Source organism: Maylandia zebra, linkage group LG15, assembly GCF_041146795.1.
Source record: "Maylandia zebra isolate NMK-2024a linkage group LG15, Mzebra_GT3a, whole genome shotgun sequence".
In the NCBI taxonomy this organism is placed as follows: domain Eukaryota; kingdom Metazoa; phylum Chordata; class Actinopteri; order Cichliformes; family Cichlidae; genus Maylandia; species Maylandia zebra.
In genome coordinates, this window is record NC_135181.1 from 42633104 (window position 1) to 42660240 (window position 27137).

General features: G+C 43.5%; 2 long non-coding RNA genes across 2 annotated transcripts; one reads left to right on the forward strand and one right to left on the reverse strand.

Moving 5' to 3' along the window:
• Positions 1–2623: 2623 nt before the first annotated feature.
• Positions 2624–27102, reverse strand: LOC143412742 (uncharacterized). Its single transcript, XR_013093286.1, has 3 exons — positions 26730–27102; positions 3831–3980; positions 2624–3192 (listed from the first exon to the last, which is right to left on the reverse strand). It is a non-coding gene; the product is annotated as an uncharacterized LOC143412742 (long non-coding RNA).
• On the forward strand, positions 21731–23071 carry LOC143412741 (uncharacterized). Its single transcript, XR_013093285.1, has 3 exons — positions 21731–21855; positions 22519–22600; positions 22776–23071. It is a non-coding gene; the product is annotated as an uncharacterized LOC143412741 (long non-coding RNA).
• Positions 27103–27137: the final 35 nt, after the last annotated feature.

The window sequence follows — 27137 nt, forward strand, 5'->3', positions numbered from 1 at the left end:
GCCTGTAGGTCTTTATAAAAAGGGAAAACACTGTTTTCACTTAAGCTGAAGAATCTAATTCTAATAGCAGTTATAAAGAATGGAGAATTATGTCCTCCATATTTCTAATAAAATAGCATGTATGCAGTTTCTTTCTTGGTCTCACAAAATTTCATCTTCCACACACCCATCACTTCACAAATGACAGATTCGTCATGACCTCAGAGAAGCATCAGAATTGCACTTCTAAAATCTGGCTGTGAGTCATTAGAAGCAAAATGTAAATGTGCAGTTCTGAACACACTAAGCAGCAGGATCTTGGTTACTTCTGGGTTTTAGTGGTCGGCTTCAAGTTCCACAACAGTTTCTTAATATTGGAATCAGGTATTGAAATAACACAGAAAATGGCCACAATAACATTTTTGTCAAGGTAGCAAAAAGGGGCTGGATAGATAAGTCACTGTGATTTATGAGAGCAATTGCAATCATCTTCTACTCATGTAGCAATGCTTGCCGTGTGATAGTCATTTGTTTTCATAGATTTATTAATAAAAACATGCTTCTGTCCCTCTCTACAGGTGCTATCAGGCAGTTTTTGATGATGTGTATCAAGTCAGTAGTGAGGCAGCTGCACAGTATGCACAGCTAGTTTTTATTGCCACTGAACATATGTGAAGATTTGCTGTTTAAACATATGAAGAGTTTTACATGATGCAACTCTTTGATTGGGACGCAAAAGATGTGTTGATACTATAACTTTATCTTTATGCTGCCATAAAGCCATGGATTTTACTGAAGTGCATAAACAATCTCAGCAGTGTCAGCAGAATGCTTAATCAGTCTGACAGCCAGTGGTTACGACTGACAGGCTGCACCTCATATTTCTTCACGTCACAGAAAATGAGTACTGTGAGGTAAACAGCAGGGAGGGGCTCGTATTCCTGCTCGGAGTGCTATAAGGCACAGGCAGTCACTGATTGTGCCACTAAGAAGGAAACCCTGTTGTGATCTGATTCAGGGCTTATGCTGACTACTTTATTGACTCCAGGTTATACACGAAGATTGAAATTTAAGTGCAGCCAAGCTAAAACTCTGAACTGCATCTCTTTTTCATTTTACATGGTCAGTGTTTGGAAACGGTGGCACGCAAGCAACTAAGATGAGCAGCCTTGGAGGAATGTGTGAGGGAGCAACAGGCTGGTAATCGCGCCTTATTGTCTTTTCAGCGTCTCAGCATGCAGGCAGTCCGTGTCTTGACCTTCATTCACATAGCAACTGCTTCCGCTAATGAGACTGCTTTTCAAACCTGTATCTCATAGCACAAAGACATCTTACCCGTGCTGCTGTAACAATCCACCTCTGACAATGTCTGCATTATCATGGATGATGAATAATTTGCCTATCAGTCTTAGTGACTGCTGCTGTATTATGTTTTAGCTGTTCTGCAGAATAAAGTTTAATTGCAGAGATAAGCATTCTGATTGAGCTTCCTTTTTTACTATGTTAATATAGAGTTCATGTCTGCATGTCTTACCTGGATCAGGAAAAATAAATGCTAATGCTGCTGTAAACACACCTAGAATGCTTTGCAATCTGGAATCTGTCAGTGGTCTCAGTCACAGTTTGATTATGGAGAAGGGAAAATTATAGATATGAGACCATAAACATTTAATACTAGGAGGGAAGTACGTTTGTATCTAGTATCATGTTTGACTCATGGAAGTTGCCTCTTTTGCAGTTTTCCTCAGCCAGTATAATGGATTTAAAGTATGCAAAGGAACCAGTGAGTAAATGATAATGATACATATAGATCTTCAGATATTATAAATAATGTTTTTTTTATTTGCCACATTTGTAGCAATTTGCAAATAAAGCTGGTTTGCATGTTTCAATAAATCTCTGCACCTATCTCCCATTTCCTAGAAAAAATGCGCTACTCAAAACACTTTTTTCCCAAAGTGTCGTGTAACAAGCCCCTAGTAGAAAAGCAGCCAACAGATGATATCTGGTCCTGAAAAACAGGTAACTGACGGTAGTGGACAACAGGTAGTGTGTTTTCCTCTCTTGCTTCTGCAATATCTTTATTTATACGCATTCATGTGTTCACAATAGCTTCAAAAACTTCGTAACCTCCTTTTCTCACAAGTCAGAATAAACTTTAAATAATATAAACAAAAATCTAAACAGTCATCTCTGTTGTTTGTTACTCAGAGCTACAAATCGCACTCTTTCATGCCCACACTAATAAAACAAACATCCCAGCACTGTACCATATACTAATGGCATATTTGTGTAGTGGAAATCTCCACATCAACATTGCAGAGCGATCAGAGTTGTTATTACACTAACATAGTCAATTACAGTGACATCAAAGTGTCTCTGCGAACAAACTAACTCAAATATACAGGAGCCATAGTGTACTGTTGTTACAAGAGCGAGCCTTAAGTTTAGAAAAAGGCAAAGCCGAAGGCTACTCCAGCATGCGGGAAGCTAAGTTAGCTCCTACTCTCTTAACCATAACACATTTCAACAAGCAAAACAAACCAATACAGATCCCACCAAGACAAACTGCTGGTCGGGTTTTACCCGTTTGGCATGTTAATCATGTGGCCCACATGTGTGGCCTTATTACTTACTATCCTGGGAAAAAAACAGGTAAATGATGAGATGGGCGACAGGTAGTGTCTTTTCCTCTCTTGCTTCTGTCATATCTGAAGGCAAGCGGTAGCATCACACTAAACCATCTCAATAGGGTGCCCCCTTGTGGCGTAACTAGGGCCCACACGACATGATCTCCAACAAAAATCACAAATTAAGGCCCTTCTTCAACAAAACTACACCTGAAACTTATCCAAAAACAAAATTTAAATCATATAATGTGACACACGTTACAGTGTGTCACAGTAGCAAAGTAAGTCAAATTTCTCTTTGTTTTATTTACCCAAACAATAATTATTTGTACTTCAATAATTGTTTTAATAAACAAGGGGAAAAGATTAGGTCTAGTTTTTTATTGTTCTAATTTTAGTCATTTTTGAAGTTCAGACTAGTTCGATGTGATTTAAATGTCTTGCACCATCTTAGAACTCCTTTTCAGTGCGCCTTTTTATGCAGAGCTGAGTACACTGGCAGTCCAATAACATCAGCAGGAGCCCTTGAGCATCTAAAATAGACAAGGTGACTCCAACAAGTGTTCAGCTGGTGTCCAGCTCGCTGTTGCAGGGTGCATAACCATGGTAGCCAAGGATGTGTATCCATGGTAGCCAACGATGCGTAACCATGGTGTCCAAGGAAATGTTGGAGAAGATGGAGGCAGATGGCAAAAGTTTAGTTTTTAAATGCTTTTTTTTTCAATCACACAACAATTTCCCTGCTAAATCTAACCCTGTTAGACAGAAAACAACTGGACTGAAAAAAGGACGGGGCTATTACTGCCACAGGGGCCAGTGGGTGAAACCTCTGTTAGACATTACACCACCCCAGTATCAAGTGAGCGATTGAGTTCAGTTGTGAGTGTGCTCCATTAGACTGAGATCTGATGACTCTGTAGGCCAGTGCAGTACAGTGAAGTCACGGTCACGTTCAAACAAACCACCATGAGATGATTTTTGTGACATGGTGTATTATCACACTGCAAGTAGCCAGTAGTACCCACAGAGTATTGTTGACAAGAATATTCTGTGGGTGTGCTGTGGTGTTGAAACAATGCTCAATTACTAAGTGGTCCAAAGTATGCCAAGAAAATATCCCCCAGACAGTTGTTACCATGTGATTGGCTCATTAGATGTTTGTGTTAAGGAGCAGTTGAACAGGTGTATATAAAAAACAAGCTTGTGATTGTGTATACGTACACATGTGCAGTACAGACGTTTTCTGCTTCACTTTCCTTCATGCCTGGCACCGTGACTAAATCAGGCTTCAATGTGAGTTCACAGGTGCAGAGCTGATTTCTGAATGCTGCACTGATACCAACATCATTAATGTAGGTGTAGCTTTTGCACCTGTGAAGACAAAAATACAAAGTGTAAATGAACAGTGAATACCTGACTCCCTGTAGGGCTTTCAGTTTGGATAAAGGCAACCTGGCACAGGAAAACTGTAAAAAGAAAGTAAATAAACTGGACAATTAACAAAAGTGCAGAAGACAGAGTTTTTTATTTTAGCTGTAAAATTCAACAAAATGATGTTTTTACGAGACCTGACAGAAACTTCCATCTCCTTTTAGCCTTTGCTATGGTGCAAACGCTGTTCTGAGATAAGCTGCAACTTGCCTGCACAGCAGACGAGCAGGCAGGAGCAGAAGCTCGAGACAAACAGTAAAAATGGACAAAAACGCTTAAATGTTGTTCTGCTGGCACTCAGTCTCCAACTGTCGGTGTTGAGGGTTTTTTTTATGTGTGACGGGAAGCTTATTAATGTGGTTTTATCTGTAGTGGTCATGGTAGCTTTAACCCTTTAAGACCTACCTTTGTTACATTACTACTTTTAACCTTGTGGACGCTTCATCTCTTTGCTCTTGAATGCTTTGCTTCTTATATTGATTTTTATTGATTTTTATGCTGATTTTTTCCCTTTTTTCCGTGTGAGCTTACCTGCGATAACTTCTGGACACTTGTAGATCATTAGGACTAGAGTGTTCTTAACAGAAACAGCAACATTTTATGGTTACCTTATCCTCAGCGCTCTGTGTGTCTGTGGCCTAGACACAGCTGAAGCCTGATTACAGCGTCTGGGCACCGAGCAGCCTCAATAGCCTGGAAAGGTGCTAACCGCTAGGCTAACTAGCAACAAGATGCCTTCCCTCTCCACAGATGACTACCACAGCCTCCTGCAGAAGATTGCAGTACTGGAGACAAAAATTCATCGCTTAGAAGTAAACGTGGAGGTAAATGGACTGTGTGGAAATGAAACAACCTTGCCTTTGATTCAAAACAATGGCGATGAGCAAGCTAGTACACAGCTAAGGAGCACAGATAACATGACCAAGAAAGTAGACTCTGTGCATTATTATAAATCCTCAAGTGATAATCCCCCCTTAGACTGTCTTGGTGCAAAACCAAGACATAAATCATGTCTCCTGGAAGGGGGAGGACGTATCACAGGCAGGGCACAGCGAGCTGAAATCTCTGAAACCGACTGGCCTTCACTTCCTACGAGACAGAGAAGCTCTTCTACCCCTGTATACGGGAGGAAACAGGACTGGACAACCGTGAATAGGAAGGTTAACAACAAACCTTCAAAACAACTGAATGTGAACCTGCAGAACAGATTTGCTCCACTATCAAAGGACCCTGGATCTATATCGGACAACCATCCATCTAAAAGCAGCGAAATAAGGTCTGAAAATCTGTTGAAAAGTGAAAGGCCACAGGGAAAGGTAAAGGCTAGGTCTGAAACTCTGATTGTGGGTGACTCTGCCGTAAAGGATGTACAAAGGATGTGCGGTAAGAACACTAAAGTCCTCTGCTTTCCTAACGATATGGTCAACAACCTGAAGGAGAGAATTCTTCAAATTGCAGATGAACATCCAACTGTGACAAACATTGTTCTGCATACAGGGTCAAACGATGTGTCCAAACAACAGTCGGAGGTTCTGAAACAGGACTTTACTGGATTATTAAACACTGTAAACTCTCTGAATGCAGCTGTATTCATCAGTGGACCTGTACCGCCGGTCAGAGGAGGAGACGAGAGATTCAGCAGGTTGTTTACACTGAATAAATGGCTTATATCAGCATGTGCTGACCACTCAGTGCACTTTATCGACAACTTTTATATTTTTTGGGAACGCAGGCATCTGTTCAAAGCAAATGGATTTAATTTTAACAAGTCAGGGGTGAAACTGTTCACCTCCAACTTGTTTTATTCCATACGTCATCCATCCGTGCTTGGTGCCAAGGCTGAGATAAACGAGGAGTTATCTCATAAAGAGGAACAAACAGTACTCCAAGAACAGACAAAGCCCAGCAGAAACCTTGAGGAGGAGCTCCATTTGCCCCCACCCGGGAAGAGCCTCAGAAAGGAGAGACATCCATGGCATCTGAGGAAGAGCCTCAGAAAGGAGAGACATCTAAGGCAAGAAGAGGGGTCCCTATTTGCCTCCAACTCTCTCAACAACACCAACGACCAGGACAAGGGACCACGACCTTCCCCAGTCCCCCAAACCCCTGACAGGCCATCACCCTCCTCCCCCTCCCTTTCTCCCTCCTCCCCACACCTGAAATTCACTGAGGAGATGATGGAGCGGGTCAATGCTGGGCTCAGATCTACCCCCCATCCCAATCCCTTTTTGTCCCCCATAAACCCCCCACCAGAGCGGCCAAAGGTTCGCCATCGAGCCCCACCCTCAACAGAGCAATCGAAGTCACATTGCCCAGCCTCGCCCCCCTTAGCTCCTCTTCATGCCCTGTCTCCGCAGTCTGATGCGTGATGTGTGAAGGGTCCGGGCTGCGAGGATTATGGCAGTGGTGACTTTTCCCAGGAGAAGCTGGGACCCTGTTTACTAGAAGGTTTTAAAATTTCTGTACTTTTAGGTGACAGGAGACATGTGGCCTGGTCAAAACACAGAGAGCTGCACTCTAAAAGATCTTTAAACATAGTAAACATACCTTGTGTGCCACAGACTGCTCCCAAACACGAGGGGACAAGTAATACCTCTAAAACACTTAAGTTGGCTTTATTAAACATTAGATCTCTAGCTGGGAAAACATTTTTAATTAATGATTTAATCACTGAGCACAGCCTTGATTTTATGTTTTTAACTGAAACTTGGTTGGACCAAAGTAACAGTGGAGCTGTTCTCATCGAGACGACCCCTCCTAACTACAGTTTTATCAGTGAGGTCAGGGCGAGCAGGAGAGGAGGAGGGGTTGCTGTCTTATTAATGAATCATTTCAATGTAAGCAGCTATCTCCTGGAAGTTTTCAGTCTTTTGAATATGTGGCTTTACAGCTGAAGGCCCCATCCAAAGTTGTGTTTCTTAATGTTTACAGGCCTCCCAAATACTGCACAGACTTTTTTAATGACCTCAGTGAACTGCTGTCTGTGATCTGTGTTGATTTTGACTGTGTAATTATTGCTGGGGATTTTAACATTCATGTGGACAACCCTCAGGACAAAGGGACTAAAGACCTGAGTAACACTCTGGGCAACTTTGGGCTGACTCAGCATGTAACAGAGGCCACACATAATAGAGGACACACTCTTGACCTACTGATCTCCAAAGGCCTGAGCATTTCAAAGGTTACTGTGTCTGATGTGGGCCTGTCTGATCATTACTGTGTTTTCTTTGAAAGTAAAATCTCAGCCCACACAAATATATCAACAACAGTGATCACAAAACGGTGTATAACTGAACACAGTAGTGCAATTTTTAACCAGGTCTTCCCATTAACACCTGACCTGTCCAGAGGGTCAGTCAATGAGCTCGTCAATAGCTTCAATGCTAACATGTTAAATGTAATGGACACTATTGCTCCCATTAAGGTGAAGGTTATCTCTGGAAGGAAAAAGTCTCCATGGAGAAACTCTACACTGGTGAAAAATGAAAAAAGAGAGTGTAGGAAAGCTGAGCGCAGATGGAGAAAAACAAACCTCCAGGTTCATTATGACATTTATAAAGAGAAACTTCACAATTATAATTTACAACTGAGGAATGCAAGGAGGTCCTACTTCTCTGACATCATCACTAAAAACAGCCATAATGCTCGGGTCTTATTTTCTACAGTTGACAGGCTAACAAACCCTCCTGTGTCAGTGGCAGCTGAACTTCATTCAACCATGGCCTGCAATGACTTTGCCAAATTCTTCACAAAAAAAATCCAAAAAATTAGACAAGCAATTGGTACATCAACAGCAGATCCAGGATATGTACTGTGTCCACCAAAAAACTGTTTAAACACCATGAAACAGTTTCAACCTATTAACAGCAAAGACCTGGAGGACATCTTAGGTCAACTGAACTCCTCCTCCTGCTGTTTAGATGTCCTGCCAACAAGTTTTTTCAAAAAGGTCTCAAAGACTTTGGAGTCAGACCTGTTACAGATCGTCAACTTTTCTTTATTATCAGGTGTGTTTCCAGAATCACTAAAAACTGCTGTAATCAAACCTATACTGAAAAAGGACAATCTTGACAAGACACAAATGAACAACTACAGGCCGATCTCAAATCTCCCGTTTTTAAAATGGCCTGTAAATGGCCTGTATTTATATAGCGCTTTTCTAGTCCCTAAGGACCCCAAAGCACTTTACATATCCAGTCATCCACCCATTCACGCACACATTCACACACTGGTGATGGTAAGCTACATTGTAGCCACAGCCACCCTGGGGCGCACTGACAGAGGCGAGGCTGCCGGACACTGGCGCCACCGGGCCCTCTGACCACCACCAGTAGGCAACGGGTGAAGTGTCTTGCCCAAGGACACAACGACAGAGACTGTCCAAGCCGGGGCTCGAACCGGCAACCTTCCGATTACAAGGCGAACGCCCAACTCTTGAGCCACGATCGCCCGATTTTTTAAGTAAGATCATTGAAAAAGCAGTTTCTCAACAGCTCAGTTACTTCTTAAAACAGAATAATTGCTACGATGCCTTCCAGTCAGGTTTTAGACAGAACCACAGCACTGAAACTGCTCTGACCAAAGTGTTTAATGACATATGTCTGAATACAGACAGTGGAAAAATGTCAGTCCTAGTTTTACTGGATCTCAGTGCAGCATTTGATACAGTTGACCACAACATATTACTCAAACGACTGGAGAACTGGACAGGTCTTTCAGGAACTGTACTAAACTGGTTCAAAACATACGTAGAAAACAGGAAATACTTTGTATCAATAGGTAACTTCACATCTGAGCAGACAAGTATCACATGTGGAGTTCCCCAAGGTTCCATCTTGGGACCCCTTCTGTTTAACATCTACATGCTCCCACTGGCACAGATTATAAACAACAACAAAATAAACTATCACAGCTATGCAGATGACACACAAATATATATCACAATGTCACCAGGAGACCGAGGCCCTGTACAGGCTCTTGGTAAATGCATTGAGGAAATCAATGACTGGTTGTGCCACAATTTTCTCCAGCTAAACAAAAACAAAACTGAGGTAATAGTCTTTGGCGCCAAAGAAAAACGATTACAGGTCACCAGAGAACTTCAATCTATACATCTAAAAACCACAAACCAGGCGAGAAGTTTGGGTGTAGTGATGGATGCAGACCTAAACTTAGAAAAACACATTAAGACAATAACAAAGTCAGCTTACTATCACCTCAAGAATATATCAAGGATAAAAGATCTGATGTCTCAACAGGACCTGGAAAAACTAGTCCATGCATTCATCTTTAGTAGGCTTGATTACTGTAACAGCATCTTTACAGGTCTACCTAAAAAATCAGTCAGACAACTACAGCTCATTCAGAACTCTGCTGCTCGAGTCCTCACTAAGACCAAAAAAGTGGACCACATCAGTCCAGCTCTGAGGTCTTTACACTGGCTGCCTGTCCGTCAGAGGATAGACTTTAAAGTCCTGATGCTGGCCTATAAAGCTCTGAATGGTTTAGGACCAAAATACATCAGTGACCTCCTGACCCAGTATGAACCTTCCAGATCCCTCAGGTCATCTGGATCCGGTCTTTTATCAGTTCCCAGAGTCAGAACCAGACACGGAGAAGCTGCATTCAGCTTTTATGCTCCTTATATCTGGAACAAACTCCCAGAAAGCCTCAGATCAGCTGAAACACTCAGTTTATTTAAATCCAGGTTGAAGACTCACCTGTTCTCAGCTGCATTTGAATAAAACACCAAATCCACACTTTTAAGCTTAAATTTCAAAACTTACATTTAACTACTGATTTTATCTACTGTTCTGATTTTATCTGTTTTGATTTTATATACTGTTGTTTGTTTGTTTGTTTGTTTGTTTGTTAATTAGTTAGTTAGTTTATTTGCTTGTTTTATTCAATTTTAAATCATGCTTTTTATTTGTTCTTGTTTCTAATGTCTCTGTAAAGCACTTTGAATCACCTTGTTGTTGAATTGTGCTATACAAATAAACTTGCCTTGCCTTGCCTTGCCTTGCCTTACCATAGAACCAAGTTCGCCAGAGCTTATATTATATTTTTACATGCTGTGGAGCCATTTTTGGGAGCATTTCAAGTTGCTATACATCAATACAACCATTATAGCCCAAACTTTAATAATATGTCTGCATTAGGTGCATAGTAATTACATAAATTGCAAAAAAGTGCAATAAACTACAAAAAAATTGAAAATCGTTTTTGTTTTTTTAACATATATTTCTAGTTAGAGAAATTTAAGAGGCTTATCCCTCAAAACTGTAAATACAAAAAAGTTACACAAACTAGTTTCCCACCACAGGAAATTTATTTTGAGTGTCTTCATAGTTTTATTTTTGAAATACACCAATTTTTATATACTGCAGGAAAAACGAAAATAAATATTATAGTGCAAATTTGCAAAATAACAGCATATGCATCAAAATAAACTATTTCCAGCAGTGCAATATGAGTCTTAAGCATCCCAGAAACGACACAGAAAGTCATAAAGTCAAACATAACTTTTTAAAACACATAACAAGTAAAACACAAGCTCATAAGGCCCCGATCGTAAAAAACTACATTTCCGCAAAATGACGTCACTTCCGGTTTCGGGCAGGTCATGCGGTCATGTGATAGTTCGCGCTGATGGACGTAGGAAGTGTTACAAACAGTTGATGGATCGGCGAAGCGTGTTTCTGGAATATCATGTTTTTGTTGCTGCAAGTGATTTTTATGCAGTTTTTCCAAAGCTATATGTGGAAGGAAACTGTGACCGAGGACAAGCTGATGGCATAAGATGTAAGTACAACTCCTCCAGTTTCATATGCAAAAAAAAATTATTGCGCTAGCTTACTTGGTTGCAGAGCTACCGGGATTTAAAAATAGTTACGCAAAACAGAGCGTGCCCGCTCCGATCGGCTGTAAAGGGTTAATGGTTGAACGTTCACATTACAGCTGTATTTTATATGCAAGATCATTTAGATCCACTTGAAATTTCATGGACAAGCTTCCACATCATTTTTTTAAACCAGCTATTAAATGAAGAACATGACCACAGAACTCTTATACTACCATCTGAGGCCTGTACTAAGCTGGATTTTGTCTTATCCAGGTAACATCAGGATAAACCCTCGCTATATATGTAGCCATGGTAACTTAAGCCCCTTTTCCATTAGTACCTACTCGGATCAACTCACCACGGATCGCCACACTTCGACACAGATCGACTGGTTTTCCATTGCAATCCAGTACTACCTAACCTGCGTGGTTGTTGTTGTAGCAACGTGCATCCCGTGACGTAATTAATATGCAAAACGAATGCTACAAAAATGGTGGACGTCAAGGCGAGAATATACCTGCTGCTCGATCTCTGGCTCTTCGTCAGACTCCGGGACCACAGGGTTGTAGCCATTTTCCTTGTTGGTGGGTTAGGGTTTTAAATTTTCGTAAATGAGCCGCTCTAATGACTCATTGAATGAGACTACTGACCAGCCAATCAGTGGCATGCAGTCTGATGACATCACATTTTAGTACCTGCTCAAATCACCTGGAACCCTGGGCAAGCAGGTACTCTGACCTAATGGAAAACCGTGGTGAACAATGCTGAGTCGGTCCAAGTAGGCACTAATAGAATAGGGGCTTTATAGCCCTTTTTCACAGTCGAAGGGACTTCAATCTCATTTAATCCCACCTTTCTTAGCAACCTGTAATTTGAATAGGTAGCACTCATAGGGATCATTTTCTGTGAGTCTTGTGATTTGTGTAATGTCCCTTTTGGCTTGGTTAGATGCTGCTAACATCATAACTTTTAAGTGAATGCACTAGGGAAACCCTGGATTAATGTAACCAGTAGATAACTGGCATTGTGTGACCACTTATCCGGTCTTTAAGTCTGACGTCACTAGCCTTGTCTGGGCTCAAACTCCGCTGCAGGTCCATAAATCAAACGATCACTGCGGCATCACTGAGAGTTAAAAACTGTCTAAAGTCTTTCATCTGGAATAAAATGATCAGCGTTGCTGCTTTACCAGGTGTAACTATGAAGTTTAACATCCAGGCATCCATGAAAACAGGATTTATTACCTTTAACGGAGTTAGAAGTTAGCAGGAAGTTAGCTTGCTAGCTTCCATTTAAATAGAATATAGCATGTCCTGACTGATGGATTTCTAAAAAATTCAAATGTACAGCTCTGCTATCACTACCGACATAAATGAAGACAGAAACAGCAGTGACGTTTGTAGGGTTACTGAAATTTGGCTAGCAGGTATATAACGATGTGCTACATGACCGCTAGCGACACAACTATGTTAGCATAATATAAACACACTAACTTTTTTTCCACTCGATAAAAGTTTTTTTTTTGTTTTTGTTTTTTTTGTTTTTTTTGCCTGTCCCATTTGGTTCTTTAGCTGTCAGAATTGTTGTCTGAAGACCAACAAGGATACCCAATGGATTTATTTTGCCAAATGGATCATCGTGGCATTGCCGTATTGGTCCATTTGATTGACCTTTGTTTTTATTATTTATTTAATTTTATTTTCAGTTGTTACAGACGGGACAGACATGAGTGAGGGATAGGAAAGGGAGAGAGGAAGAGGAAGGAAAAGAAAAACAGAAGGGGAGAGGGACAGTGAGAAAGGGAAAAAAAATCTCCTGGATCACCTGTTGAGAGAAAAAGAATCGAAAAAAGAAAACAAAGCAACATACTAAACACAACACCATCGCATTAATCTAGCTAAGTGTAAACAGCAGTAAATACTAAATATTCAATGTTGTTGTGCAGCACGCAGGACAGACAGCGCACAATGTGCTTTGAAGTAGCAGCCAAGAAAGGTGTAATTTAAGTCTACGGACAGTGAACACCCGTGTGCACACCTGTGTGGATCAGTGCGCTTGTATTCAAAAGGTTTCCACATGTAATGGTCTGCAAGAGGATGTAGAGAGCCATAGCCCCGCCCCCCAGGGCATGAAGCAGGCATGGAGGAGATCCAGGCCCCAGACATCCAGAGGCCCCAGAGTGCGAGAGCCCAAGGAGGACCACCGGAGGGGCATCCGTGCCACCCTCATGGGAAGGGCTGAGGATCCCCAGACGAGGCGTCACCCAGTAGCCACCGAGCAGAAGCTAGAGGGGGCTGCACCGGCGTGCCCGCCGGCTCTGCCGGCAGCCAGCTGTGCCAGAGTGAACCGAGCCGCAGGCCCAGAGGCCGGAGGCCCGAGGGCCCCCCGCACCCCGGAGGAGGCCTGACCGAGCAACAGGCGCCAGTAGCCACTGGGAGTGAGCCGGTACATACCTGAGTGCCCAGCCCCGGACACCAAGAACCCTCATGCACACATATACAAACACTCAGCACTCACCCAACGTAAGGATTGACATAAATGGACATGTACACACAATCACACTCCCCAAACATACTCTATACCCCGGGTCCAGGTACCCTCGCCCCCAGAACCCAGACCCAAGAGATGTTACCCCTCCCCCCAGGGTGGAGGCAAGCAGACCATCCCAGGCTCCGCAGCAGCAGGGAGGCCAATCGGACAGCAAACATCTCCCAACATCTCCTCCCAGCCCCCCCGCCCCGATGGCTAGTAGAGAACGGGGGTGTGTGAAGACCCCATACCTCCCTCCTCCCGCTGATGTGTAGTGTTGCTGCGTGTTGCTCTAAAGTGCATTTAAAACAAGGGAGAGCATGGTGCTGCTGCCAGAGAGCAGCAGGTGTTAGCACGGCCACTCCCGAGAACCCTCAATGTCTACATGGATTTAAAATTGAGAGGTGGGCACCGGCGCCAGAGGTAGGTTTGAATACACTCGATAAAAGTTAACGTGAGTGTTCTCGGTGGTCAGGAACAAATGCAATCGCATGGCAAGATGCTGTAAAAGGACCAAACTTCAGCCAGGAGAACAACTGAGATAATCCATCCACAATACGAGGTTAGTCATTCATATACTGCTGCTGGGCTGGGCTGCAGTTACATTGGAAGGTTTTATAAACTGAGCTGTAAAATGAACAGCGGCAATAAAAACCGAGAGAGGCCGACAGTGATCACTGACTGATTTTAGGGGCTTTTTGAAATTAAATAGAAGAAGATACAAAACATTAAACATGTTAACAACACAAAAGCCATATTAAACGCAGACTACTTTAGGCCCGGAAGTAGGATTCATCACGTCATCACTTAAAGGCCAGATTCTGATTACCAGGAACAGTGGACTCACTTCATAGGACAAGACCCTGATGTCACAGAAAAACACATGAGGTGTGGTTCGGCATTAATGCACTGGTACAGCATCCACTGATTTTTTGGATAGTGAGACAGTCCTGTTTCAGAATAACAGTCGATATTACGAGGCATTGGGAGACCATGCATCATGTCCCAATTGGGACTTCTGTTTTAAACTTTGTTCTGACTCACATTTTACATTTGCTTTGATTCATTAATACTTAGAAACCAAAAATAACTTGACTAAGTTTAGGAAACAACATCAGTCCAACACAAAATAGTGTGTTTAAATGGGATGCTAATGCTAAAGCATCCATGTGTGATGAGTTGTGACTAAAAACTGTCTCAGTATTTCCATAATCTGTCATGTCACTGACATGATACCAAAGGACACTTTATTCTCATCTCTGACAAGCCAGCGCCTTTAACAGACTGGCAGTATTTAAAATTCTTGAAATGACAAGGCTCTGGCGTTGCCTGTGAAATAAGAGCTGTGCTAATGCACATAACAGTTTATCGTGCACGACATTACAATACTGCGGCTGTTATTCCATCCTACAGAAGCAGTTTGGTATAATTAAGTACACCAAACAGGAGACCTGCAACATCTGAAGCCTTGCTGTCCCCGAGGGAAGATCACTACAAGCTTGGTCAAACAGTAGCAGGAGGGGGTAAAGCAAGGAGGGGGGCTCCTGTGACTGTGAGACACACACTGTGTATCTCTGTCATGCGCTTACACACACACGCACACACACAAGCCCGTTCAGCTATGTTAGTGAGGATCGTCATTGACATAATGGTTTCCCTACCCCTTACCCTAAACCTAACCATAACCTAATTGTAACCCTGACACTAGTCTAAGGAGCTTGTAAAGAAAAGCCTCTGGACTTCTTTAAGTTGCTTGAAGATGTTTCACCTCTCATTCGAGAAGTTTCTGCAGTTCTAAGGTCAAATGGTGGAGAGTCCCAGATTTAAGCCCTGTGGGAGTGTCTTCCAAGAGGGTCGAGGTGAATGAGGTTGCCGTTCTCTTCAATGTGCACAGCGCAGTCCAGGAAAGGCAAACAGTCGTCCTTTGTGTCTTCCTGGTGAACTTGATGTTTTTATCCACAGCGTTAATGTGCGCAGTGAAGGATTCCACTTCTTGTGTCTTGATTTTGACCCAGGTGTCGTCTATATACCTGTACCAGTGGCTGAGTACTCTCCCTTTGAAAGAGCCAAGAGCCTTCCTTTCCACTTTCTCCATATAAAGGTTGGCTACAATAGGTGACACAACCTCTCTCTGTGTCTACTTCAGGTTGCTGGCCTGTTAAGCTTTAATTCAGGTGGCCCCTGTCACAGGTGATCCTTCTGTCACGGTGACAACCCAAATCAGCCAGTATGTATGTGTGTGTGTGTGTGTGTGTGTGTGTGTGTGTGTGTGTGTCTATGAGCAGCATACGTTCATAGTTGCCATTTCAAGCTAGATTTTCCATCAAACAGTGCTTGAAGTGTGGAAGCAGAGTCGACCTACAGCTCCTGGTTGGAACAAGCAAATCTCTCTTTTGTACCTGTTGATTTATTTTGCCTGACTTGAATTTTTTGCACAATGTTTATTACCTGGTCTGGCTCTGCCTTGCCTTTGTCTGCCCAGTGTAATACCTATGCTGCTGTGCTGTGGAGATTTAAAGGTTATAATCAATGTCAACACATCCAAAATAAAGCCACGAGCTACATTTGACAGTAAATAAATTTGCTCCAGTCTCAGCTGGAGTCATAGAATATGTTAGAAAATGGCCATGGGAAAGCAATAGCTACATTATCCTGTGTATATACTTTATGTAAAAAAATAAATAAATACTGCGTAAGCTCTAGTGGTGGAAGTAATCAGATGATTTATTAGAGTAAATAATAGTACCAATAAAGTTAAGGGGAAAAAAGGCTCTTCATCCTGGCCACTGTTTGCAGGATGCTTTTGAAGGAGCACTCTAAATATTCAACAGCATTCAGTTTACCTGAATTACTTTGCACAGACACTACATTGTATATGATACAGTGTAATTCTGGCCGAAGCTTTGATCAGATAGCAGCTGATGATGAAAAAGAAGTCATGCAATGCACTCAATCAGATCATGGGAAAAATAACCACAAAGCCCACAGAGCCTTTGTTTCAATAAAAAGTCCATCCCAAATGAACACTCCAATAATTGTTAATGGAAGCAGCTTCAAAAATCAGAATCACATTTCTGACAAAAAACATTTGCACTTGCAATCTCTTTTGATTTCAGTCTCGGTGGATGAATATACAATTAAATATTTTCATTGTACCTCTGAGATGGTCAAGCACATCGCAGCAGGATGCAACATGCAAGCTTGGACAGTTTGCACAGACACAAGTGGCTGGGATAGTGTACAGAAACATCTGTGCCGTTTACGGATTACAAAACTCTGAGTCCCAATGGAACACATGCCCAAAGGTAGTCATGAATGACAGGGCTGAGATCCACTGGGACTTTCAGTTCCAGCTGACAACTTCCAGACTGACTAGCTTGTGGCTAACCAACCACAAATAGTGCTGGTTAGCAAGGAGAAAAAGACAGCAGCGCCAATCCCAGATGACAACAATATCAGAAAGAACGAGCACAAGATTGAGGAGATTGCAATTTTGTTTTTTTCCTGGCAGCTTTAGTTTTATGTGGTGAAATCACTCACACTGACCTCCAGCCCTCTGGGGCCTAAAGAACAAATGGAACATATGTGGAAAGCAATGTCTAAAGTAGTTCCACTGGTATTAGCAGCTAGCGATTAAAAATCCAAACTGGAAGAGTGGCTCCTGTAGAATCTGAGGTCACACTGTATATAGTAATACATACATTCATGAAATGTACTACTAACACTATTAGCACTCAGTACATGCTCAAGAATTCAGGGCTTACTTACAGAGCTCATTTAAAAAAGCTTAGTATATATCTAAATTTAAATAAAGTAGAAGAGAAAATCAGGAAGAAAAATCATAAAACAGAAGAGTAAGACTTACAGTGCAATTACTGGACTACGGTGCATATTATCACTTAGCTATGATATAAAAGGGCCAACAGGAGGAGACTTAACATTTTACAGGTTTTTGTTTGAATTTTAAAAACACAAAGCTTCACAAGCTTCACACCTTCACACCAGTACAAGATGGCGCTGGAGAGACGGCAGCCTTTCCAAGTAGCTCTGCAACACCGCACCTTTTTTGTTAACTTTAACTTTTTAGACTAGGCTTTTCAAATTTTTTTTCACCTTCCTCTACTTATACCTCTTAGATATAGCGATACAAGATGGATAATGCACTTTTCAAAACTTCTGGAACCAGCTCCTTCATCTATTCGAGAGTGGAGCTGCTGGCACTAAGAACAAAGGGACAGACCGGCATGCGACACAACATCCCGGCTGAGCTAAAGAGGAGCTACAGAGGCTGCAAAGCTGGAGCGAGGAGAGCGGATCACCGGAGGCGATTCAAACCATCAATCCCGACAGTGATCATGGGCAACGTGAACTCGTTACAGAATAAGATTGACGAACTGTGCGCTCTGAACAACCACAGACTATACCGTGAGTGCAGCTTGTTTATCTTCACGGAGACGTGGCTAACCGAGCTAACGCCGCAGGCTAACGTAGACCTATGTGGTTTCACATCCGTGAGAGCCGATAGGGACACGCAGGCCAGCGGAAAAAGCAGAGGTGGGGGACTCATTGTCTACGTTAACAACAGATACTGTAACCCTGGACACGTTTCCGTTAAAGTATCTGTATGTCGTTCGGACCTGGAGCTGCTAGCTGTTAGCTTGCGGCCATATTATCTACCTCGGGAGTTCAGTCATGTGATCTGTGTGTGTGTTTACATCCCTCCGAGGGCCGACGCAACAGCTGCCTGTGAGAAAATACACACAGTCACAGCAAGACTTCAGACACAAAACCCCGAGGCTTTCATTATTATATCTGGAGACTTTAACCATGCCACACTGGACTCTACTCTGGCTGCTTTTCACCAGTTTGTGAATTGTCCCACAAGGAGCAACAAGACAATTGACCTACTGTATGCTAATGTGAGAGATGCATACAGAGCCACCCCCCTCCCCCCACTAGGGAAGTCAGACCACAACCTGGTTTACCTACAGCCACAATACACACCCCTCGTCCAAAGGCAGCCGGTCACAACGCGCTCCATCCGGAGATGGACCCCAGAAAAGGAGGATGCTCTGAGAGACTGCTATGACACCACAGACTGGGATGTGCTCCTGAGCCCACATGGTGAGGACATAGAGGGGGCGACACACTGTCTTACAGACTACCTCAACTTTTGTGTGGACACGGTCGCCCCTGCTAAGACGGTACGGTGTTATCCTAATAACAAACCGTGGGTAACACAGGAAGTCAAAGCTGTCCTCAACATGAAGAAGAAGGCTTTCAGGAGCAAAGTGAAGGAGGAGATGAAAGCAGCACAGCGGGAGGTGAAACGCTGCCTGAGGGAAGCAAAGGACACCTACAGGAGGAAGGTGGAGCAGAAGTTGGAGAGGAACAATATGAGGGAGGTCTGGAATGGTGTGAAAACCATCACAGGCCACAACACCAAGAAAAGCACAGTGGGGGGGACTGTGGAGAAGGCAAACGAACTCAACAACTTCTTCAACAGGTTTGACCAGCCCACAACCCCCCCACCCTCACCTTCACTACAGAGTCCTCTCCCCACTCTCCTGCCTCCCTCGCTTCCCCCCCTTCCTGACACCATGACACCCCCCTCCTCCAATCCCTCTCTCAGCAACAAGACATCTCCCCCCCTCCCCTCCTCCCAAACATCTCCCAGTGTCACAGTGGATCAGGTCAGGAGGCAACTGAGGAAGCTTCGCCCCAGAAAGGCAGCAGGCCCAGACAAGGTGTGTCCTAGGATGCTTAAAGCGTGTGCTGCTGAACTTGGGGAGCCGCTACAATGAGTCTTCAACCTCAGTCTGCGACTGGGGAGAGTGCCCGCCCTATGGAAGACATCCTGCATCGTCCCGGTCCCCAAAAAGAACCGGCCCAATGAGCTGAATGACTTCCTACCGGTGGCACTGATGTCACATCTTATGAAGACTCTAGAGCGGCTCTTCCTCAACCTCCTCCGACCACAGGTACAACATGCCCAGGACCCACTACAGTTTGCATACAAGGCGGGTGTCGGAGTGGAGGATGCCATCCTGTACCTCCTACACAGAGCCCACTCACACCTGGATGGGGGAAAAGGCACGGTCAGGATCCTGTTTCTTGACTTTTCCAGTGCCTTTAATACCATCCGGCCCTGTATGCTTCAGGAAAAACTGAACAGGATGGAGGTGGACCCCTGCCTGGTGGCTTGGATCTCCAACTACCTCACCGACAGACCACAGTACGTCAGGCTGAAGGACATCACGTCTGACACAGTGGTCAGCAGCACAGGAGCACCACAGGGAACTGTGCTGTCCCCTCTTCTCTTCACCCTGTACACCTCTGACTTCTGCTACAACTCTGAATTATGCCACATTCAGAAGTTTGCAGATGACACGGCCATCATGGGGTGTATCTGGGATGATCAGGAAGAGGAGTACAGAAGTCTGGTGAGGAACTTTGTCGCATGGAGTCACACAAACCACCTGCAACTCAACACCTCAAAGACTAAGGAACTGGTTGTGGACTTCGGGAGGTCCAGAGAAGGTCCACTGCCGGTTCAGATAGAGGGGGAGGAGGTGGAGGTGGAGGTGGTCAACAAGTACAAGTACCTCGGGCTGTGGGTGGACAATAAACTGGACTGGTCATGCAACACAGAGCACCTGTACAAAAAAGCCCAAAGCCGACTGTACTTCCTCAGGAGGCTGAGGTCTTTTAACATCTGCAGGAAGCTCCTGAGGATGTTTTACCAGTCAGTGGTTGCTGGAGTACTTTTCTATGCTGTGGTGTGCTGGGGGAGCAGCACAGCAAAGAATGACTCATCCAGGCTGGAGAAACTGATCAGGAGGGCTAGCTCTGTGGTCGGCATGAAGCTGGACACTCTGGTGACAGTGGCAGAGAAAAGGACACTAAAGAAACTGATGGACATTATGGACAATGCTGGGCATCCTCTGCACACGGCCATAAACAACCAGAAGAGTCTGTTCAGTGACAGGTTGCTTCTCCCCAAGACAAGAACTAACAGACTTAAAAACTCCTTTGTCCCACACGCCATCAGACTGTTTAACTCCTCTCTGGAGGGGAGAGGGAGGGGAAACAGGAGGACAAAGGAGGGGGGAACAACTAAGCTGTAGAGCCTCTTCACCTCACTGTACAATACCTTGTGCAATACTTTTTGTAAATAGTCAACAGACTCAATACTTGAAATGTGCAATTCACTTGTATTTTTATTTTTTATTCCTATTTATTCTATTTATCCCCTTTGTATATTTTATTTATATTTGTTTCTGTATTTATATGTGTGTGTGTGTGTGTGTGTGTGTGTGTGTGTGTGTGTGTGTGTGTGTGTGTATATATATATATATAACAATTCTGTAACTGTAACTTCGGTCGTTGCTGTGCTTTTTTTGGAAATCGAATTTCCCAGAGGTACCCACCCGAGGGATTAATAAAGTTCTATCTTATCTTATCTTATCTTATCTTATCTTACCTCTTTTGGACCAACCAAGAGCTTTGTTTTTCCAAATAGGCTCAACTCCAGTTTCGCTTTAGGCTCTACAATCCCACATGCCTCTTTATCCAGGATCTCAGCCAAACTCTGTGCTTTTTTCCCTCCTTTTTGGCCTTTGCAGTGCAAATGTCACTACATAGAGCCTCTTCAAAAGTTATTCTGACCCTGTCTTGGCATTGCTTGCTTTGTTTGTCATTGTGCTGTTTGTAGGTTTTGAATGTATATATAGTTCAGACACTTGTCTATAAAACATTTCACCTGCTTTTTTCCCCACCACATTACTTCTTGATCTTCTCTGCTCACCCACATGCACTTTCTTAGTTATTCCTCACAGCATTTAAATATTCTGTTTGCATTATGCGTTTTTTGACCCAGCCTGAAGTTTTAGTTGCGTTATTAGAGACACTGATCAACAAGAACATTCCTATCAGGTGCATAGGCTTAAACAAATCATAAAGTTGAATCCTGATTGCACTTGTGTTTTGTTTTGTTTTTGTCAATGGAAAAGCGCGATGACATGCGATTGCGGGTCCCGCGAAAATTCGGAAGCAGATTTGCGTCGTGAAAACGTGTGAAACGTGCGTCAGTGTACCGCGTCTGGTGTGTTTGACCCGCGAATAAAGCCACGCGCGTCAGGTTTTGTGTTGCATTTTGTGCATACGCACGTTACGCGTCTACCGCTCGAGTTGGAAAAATCTGAACTCCAGCGTCAATTCGCGCCGCGACAACCAATCAGGAGCCTGCTGACGTGGCTCTGACCTAGGTCAAAGGGGCAGGTCCAGCCAAAGCCCTTCATTCTTCATTCAATATGGAGGAAAGGCTAATCAACGCGGTAGAAAACAACTCGGAGCTGTACGACACCAGCTGCTTTCTGTACCGAGACAGGAATAAAAAGGACCGAGCTTGGAGGAAGATATGTGAAGAGATCGGGCAACCTGGTAAGTTCATTCATTTCTCTTTTGAAAGTTTTCACTGACACGGGGAAGCCTCACAAAAGCTAGCAAGCCACCGCTATTTTCCCACTGATGTACAAATACCGTTCTGCTTTTATGCATGTTGTCATTTAGGAATATATTTTATTGTTTATTAATAAACAGCACACAGTGGTCCCGCTGTTCATCCGTCACTGCTTTGCTTTTTCGCTGATTTTTTTATTGCACCGTACAGCATTGCATTCTGCAGCCTGATTGACAAATCTGCTCCGTGCCGTGTCTCCTGCGCTTGCCAAATTTATCATGTTTGGTTTTGATAACCATCACGTTCAATAGAAAAAACAGCACAAAAACACCCATAACTATGAGCCTCATTCGGAAATAGACACCTGCACCGTGAGGGGAAAAGGCGCACGAAAGTGGCAGGCAGATGAAGACAAACCGCGGCATAATAATACTTTTACGTTTTGCAATCTACAAAGGTTTGCACTTTGAGAATCAGTTGTGAGAACTGTGACCAATGTTCATGTGTGTGTGGGGAAAAAAGTGTATAAAGTGCGTGGCCAGGGGCTAGTTATTCTGAGAACCCCTGCTGCAGTAAATGAGGGACCACTGTCTACTCTACGATTATTATATCCAACCTGGTAACATTTAATACTGTATTGATAGAACCAACTGATTCTGCAGCAGAGCATCCGCAGTTGCTTCTCCTGGCTCCCCAGTCCCTGAGCTCCTGCTGCTGCACCCACAGGTATGTACAGCAAGCACTGATACCTTTTTAGTCAGTGGGATTGCCTTGTGATCACCTTTACTAAATATCTACAACCAATCTGATTATATCCTGTTTTTGTGGGGGTTTTTTCAATGTTGAAATTAAAATCTAGTAGCAGCCTTCTCATTTCTTTGTGTTTTGTGCTGTTTTACAGGCCCACAGAGGAGGACGGCTCCGAGGCAGATGAGGGACGGGTCCCAGGACGGTCCATCGGTGGTGGAGCTGGCCATCCTGGAGTCCCTGAAGAGGCCACACCAGTCTCCAATGGAGCATTTCCTCCTCAGCCTTGTTCCTGCTCTGGAGAGCAGCTGGTCCTTTTTATTCCTGTCTCTCTGTAAATACTTATATTTTATATATTTATGTTTAATGTTTTTCTGTTTGAGAATTCTAATATTATTTCAAATAAATTTTTATAATGACTAATGTCTCAGTTCTACTACACAGCAAATGTTGGCACACGACTTGACACATGTAGAATTTATTTCATATTAAACTAATGACAAAATATACTGATACAGTGGGATGCAAAGGTTTGGGCAACCTTGTTAATAGACATTATTTTCCTGTATAAATCGTTGGTTGTTACAATAAAAAATGTCAGTTAAATATCATACAGGAGACACACACAGTGATACTTGAGAAGTGAAAAGAAGTTTACTGGATTTACAGAAAGTGTGCAATAATTGTTTAAACAAAATCAAGCAGCTGCATAAATTTGGGCACCACAAAAAAAAGAAATGAAATAAATATTTAGTGTATATCAATGTGTGTGTCTCCTATATGATATATGGGGTGCCTTTGTCTGGACGTGCTTCCCATCCAGAGCTGCACAGCACAGAGGGAAGTTCCAGCACTCCTGAAATCCCTCTGTGATGGACCGCCAGTCTCCAGGCAGTGTTGCCAACTCCTCAGTAAGGAAAATCGCTATTGGTTGTCCTAAAGTTGCTAGAAGTCGCTAAATGACGTCATCACCTAATTTGCATAATTGGTCATGCTAATCTAATTGTAACCTACGTTGTTGGAGAGAGAAATAACATCGTGGAAGAGACATAAAGTGAGCAAAAAATGTCCTAAATGCATTTAGAATTTATTTAGAACCACAAATTAAATTTCTTTTAGCAATTATTGTTTTTTAATGTCACAATTCCAACCCTGCTCCTTTACCCGGGCTTGGACCGGCAAAAGTGACCCGAAATAAGCACTCTGGTGTAGTTACGTTATGTGTGTGTGTGTGTTTAGAAGTAGTTTTAAACCTTGTGATCCACAAAACAGCATAACAGTAAACGGGAGCACCGGCTTCGCTCATGCACTGTTCATTTGCAGTTTGGACGCACAGGTGTGAACATCTCCTGCAGCTGGGGGAGGACTATCCTCTGCCCGTGAGCGCTTTAGCACGGGTGAGGTGCCCACGGCAGCACCGCTGCTTGTTGAGAGTAAGAGCAACACGCCCTTTCATGTCAAAAAGTCGTCATAAATAAGTCTCCAATAACACCAGAAAAAGTCGCCAGATTTGTCGCTAGTCGCTTTTTAGAAAAAAAAAGTCACTAAGGGGTCTGAAAACCCGCTAAATATAGCGACAAAGTCGCTAAGTTGGCAACATTGTCTCCAGATGAAGGCACAGCCATGAAGTTGTCCACTAGACCAGCGGTTCTGTCATGGTCCTGGGTCGGTGACCCAGCGCTTTTAGTTATCATTTTCTAGTTTATGATGATGATGATTATTATTGTTTGAGTTCTGTGTGTTATATTTGGTCTGCCTTTGAGTCTGTCTCTGTCTATGGTGTCACCCCATCTGTTTGTGAATCTGTCTGTTTAGTTCAATGTCTTGCCTGGTTCCATGTGTCTGAGTTTCCTGTTTTATTGTGAAGGTTTGTGTCATATGTGAGTGTGCTCAGTTACGTTTCCCCTGTCTCGTCAGCTGTGATTTCTCCCAGGTGTGTTCCCCTTCTGTCTCTCATCCCTTGATTACTGCCGTCTGTGTATTTAAGCCCTGTGTTTCTCTGTGTCAGTGTCGCGTCGTACCCTCAACTAGCTGTGTGTTCTGCTTCTATGTCCCTAGTGTTTGGTCTCCGGCTCCAGTTTAGTGTTTCCTTCCAGTGTTTCAGTCCTTGGTTCCTCTGTTCTGACTTTTGGTTTTCTTTTGGTGAGTTTAGTTTGTACGAGGTTTTTCCCAGCAATAAAGCTGCGCCTTAAGTTTCACTTCCGTGTCTGAGTTCTGCATTTTGGGTCCACCACTCCTGCTTGCCTGCCACACAGCGATTCATGACAGGTTCCCAAACTTTTTTTGCTGGCCCCCCCTTTGTTTTACAAGAAAAATGTTCGCGCCCCCCGCGCGCACGCACGCAGACATCCTCCAACCACACACGCCCATATTTTGCTCCATTGCGATTTATTTCACACCTCAAACATTTAGTAAACAATTAAGCAAATACAAGTAATCTGCAATAAATTACAGGTGGTAATAAAAGAAACTACTAACTCTTTTACGCTGCGTCCGCACCTACACGGGTATTTTTGAATGCGCAGCTGTTTCGTCCACGTAAACGGCGTTTCCAATCACCGAAAACTGAGATTTTTCAAAACTCCTTTTTTGCGTTTACGTGTGGACGAGGAATACAGAGTTCGTCACACAACATCAAAAGTATGTGCCTTTTTTACGCCACGCTGTGGCCACGTTATTGTTTACATGAGATGAACTGCAGAATGATAGAGACAAAATACTGTTAATCTGACTGTCTGCAGGTTTTACACGCAGTTACTGTCCCTCCATTTACAAAGGCAGAGGCGTCACGGTGTCATTATTTTACATGTAGTTGTTTTTTCCTGTGTAATAATGTTCAACATTGCTGTCAATACATTTTCAAAAAATGCCTCTCTGTGCAAAATGGGTTTAAAAACACAAACAGCTGTGGGATCCTGTTTGTCCGTGATTTGAACAGCCCAGCGCTGCTCCCGACGAAGGGGAAACCAATCCTGCAGGGAGACCTACTTCGGCACTTGTGCAGGTGAAGCCAAAGGGAAGATTTGCTTCACCATATTTTCTAGTCTTTGGCTTAGAATGAAGTTGGTTTGGAAACATATTCAGCTTCATCTCCTGTTTTGCGTTTCTGTGGGCGCCCCGTGCTAGCAGTGTCCAAGTGTTTTGTTCCCCCCCCTCTTTTCACCCCGCACCCCCCCTGCCATGGCTCTGCGCCCCCTCTAGGGGGCGGGCCCCACACTTTGGCAAGGTCTGCACTAGACAGTCCCAGATGGCCATTGGTACCTGGGGGGTGATCTGGCTCACCGTGGACACACCGACTCTGTAACTGAATGCTTGGTCGTGAAGGAGTCAGATTTAAATCACAAAACATAAATCTTACATGAGATATATTAGTTATAATATAAAATAGTCAGTTGTGTTTTATTTTAACTTTAACATATCATAATTTGATTGGTAACAACTTTTACCCCTACAGTGAGCCAATCACTCATAATTCCTAAACATGTCAATCAGGTAGGAATGAAGTAAGACATTAATAGAAATAAAGAGTTGAGTGTTGACATGTAGCCCTTTCCTTGCTTAAATCATTGTTAATATTTTTGAAAAATTAATCTGTGATAAGACAGCTTATCAAGATAGAGCCATGTAACTAGAGATGAACCAAACAGTTCACAGTTTTATCTAACTCTGTTTTAATAAAGGCTGGTGACCCCTGCTATAGAGTCTGACAGCTGCAGGGATTATATACAAATATTCAACTATCCCAGAATCAAACCAGGTCTAAATAAAAAGGAGTGAGTATCACTACAAAGATTAACCCTGTGGTCCTCGTACCAGTTTGATATCAGCAAACACCGAGAGCATACACTGATAGACACCACAGCCATGCTGTCATTGCAAACACAGATAACAGCATAAATCGATTTAAATCGGGACTTGATGAGACCTTCTGAGCATCACTAGAAATATTATACGCAGTCGTCTCTGTACCACAGTTTGCTATCAGTAAACACAGACGGCATTCACTGTTAGCATAGCACATCCATGTTACCAGTGTATAAACGATAGATTAGCACATATTAGCACAGGTATCAAAAAAAGGACTACCGTATTAAACACTATTACTAACCTCAGGCAGACGGACAGGCGCTCTGCAGGTGGGATTGAGCACCTGTAGTTGGTGTCTAGGCGGGCGATGCTGGGACCAACGCGGGACAGCAGGTCCTCAAACTGGGCGAGTGAAAGACGGCGATATCGCTGAAAGCAGCCGTCGTCCAGGTGCAGCTCCTGGAGCAAATGGTGAAACTCGGGTGACACGGGCGGTTGCCTGGGGCAACATCGTGGTGGGGGGCGGCATCACGGGCATCGGCAAAAACAAATTTAAAAAAATGCTTGTACTCGTGCTGCCCCGACGTCAGCCAGCGCATATTGGGAATGGCATAGGCACCGATCGGTTTTCTATCGCCCATTTGCTGGGAGTAAGGGCGCCCTTCGTTTGCGAGGTGCGCCTGCTGCTTGCGGCACAGTGAGGAGAGGG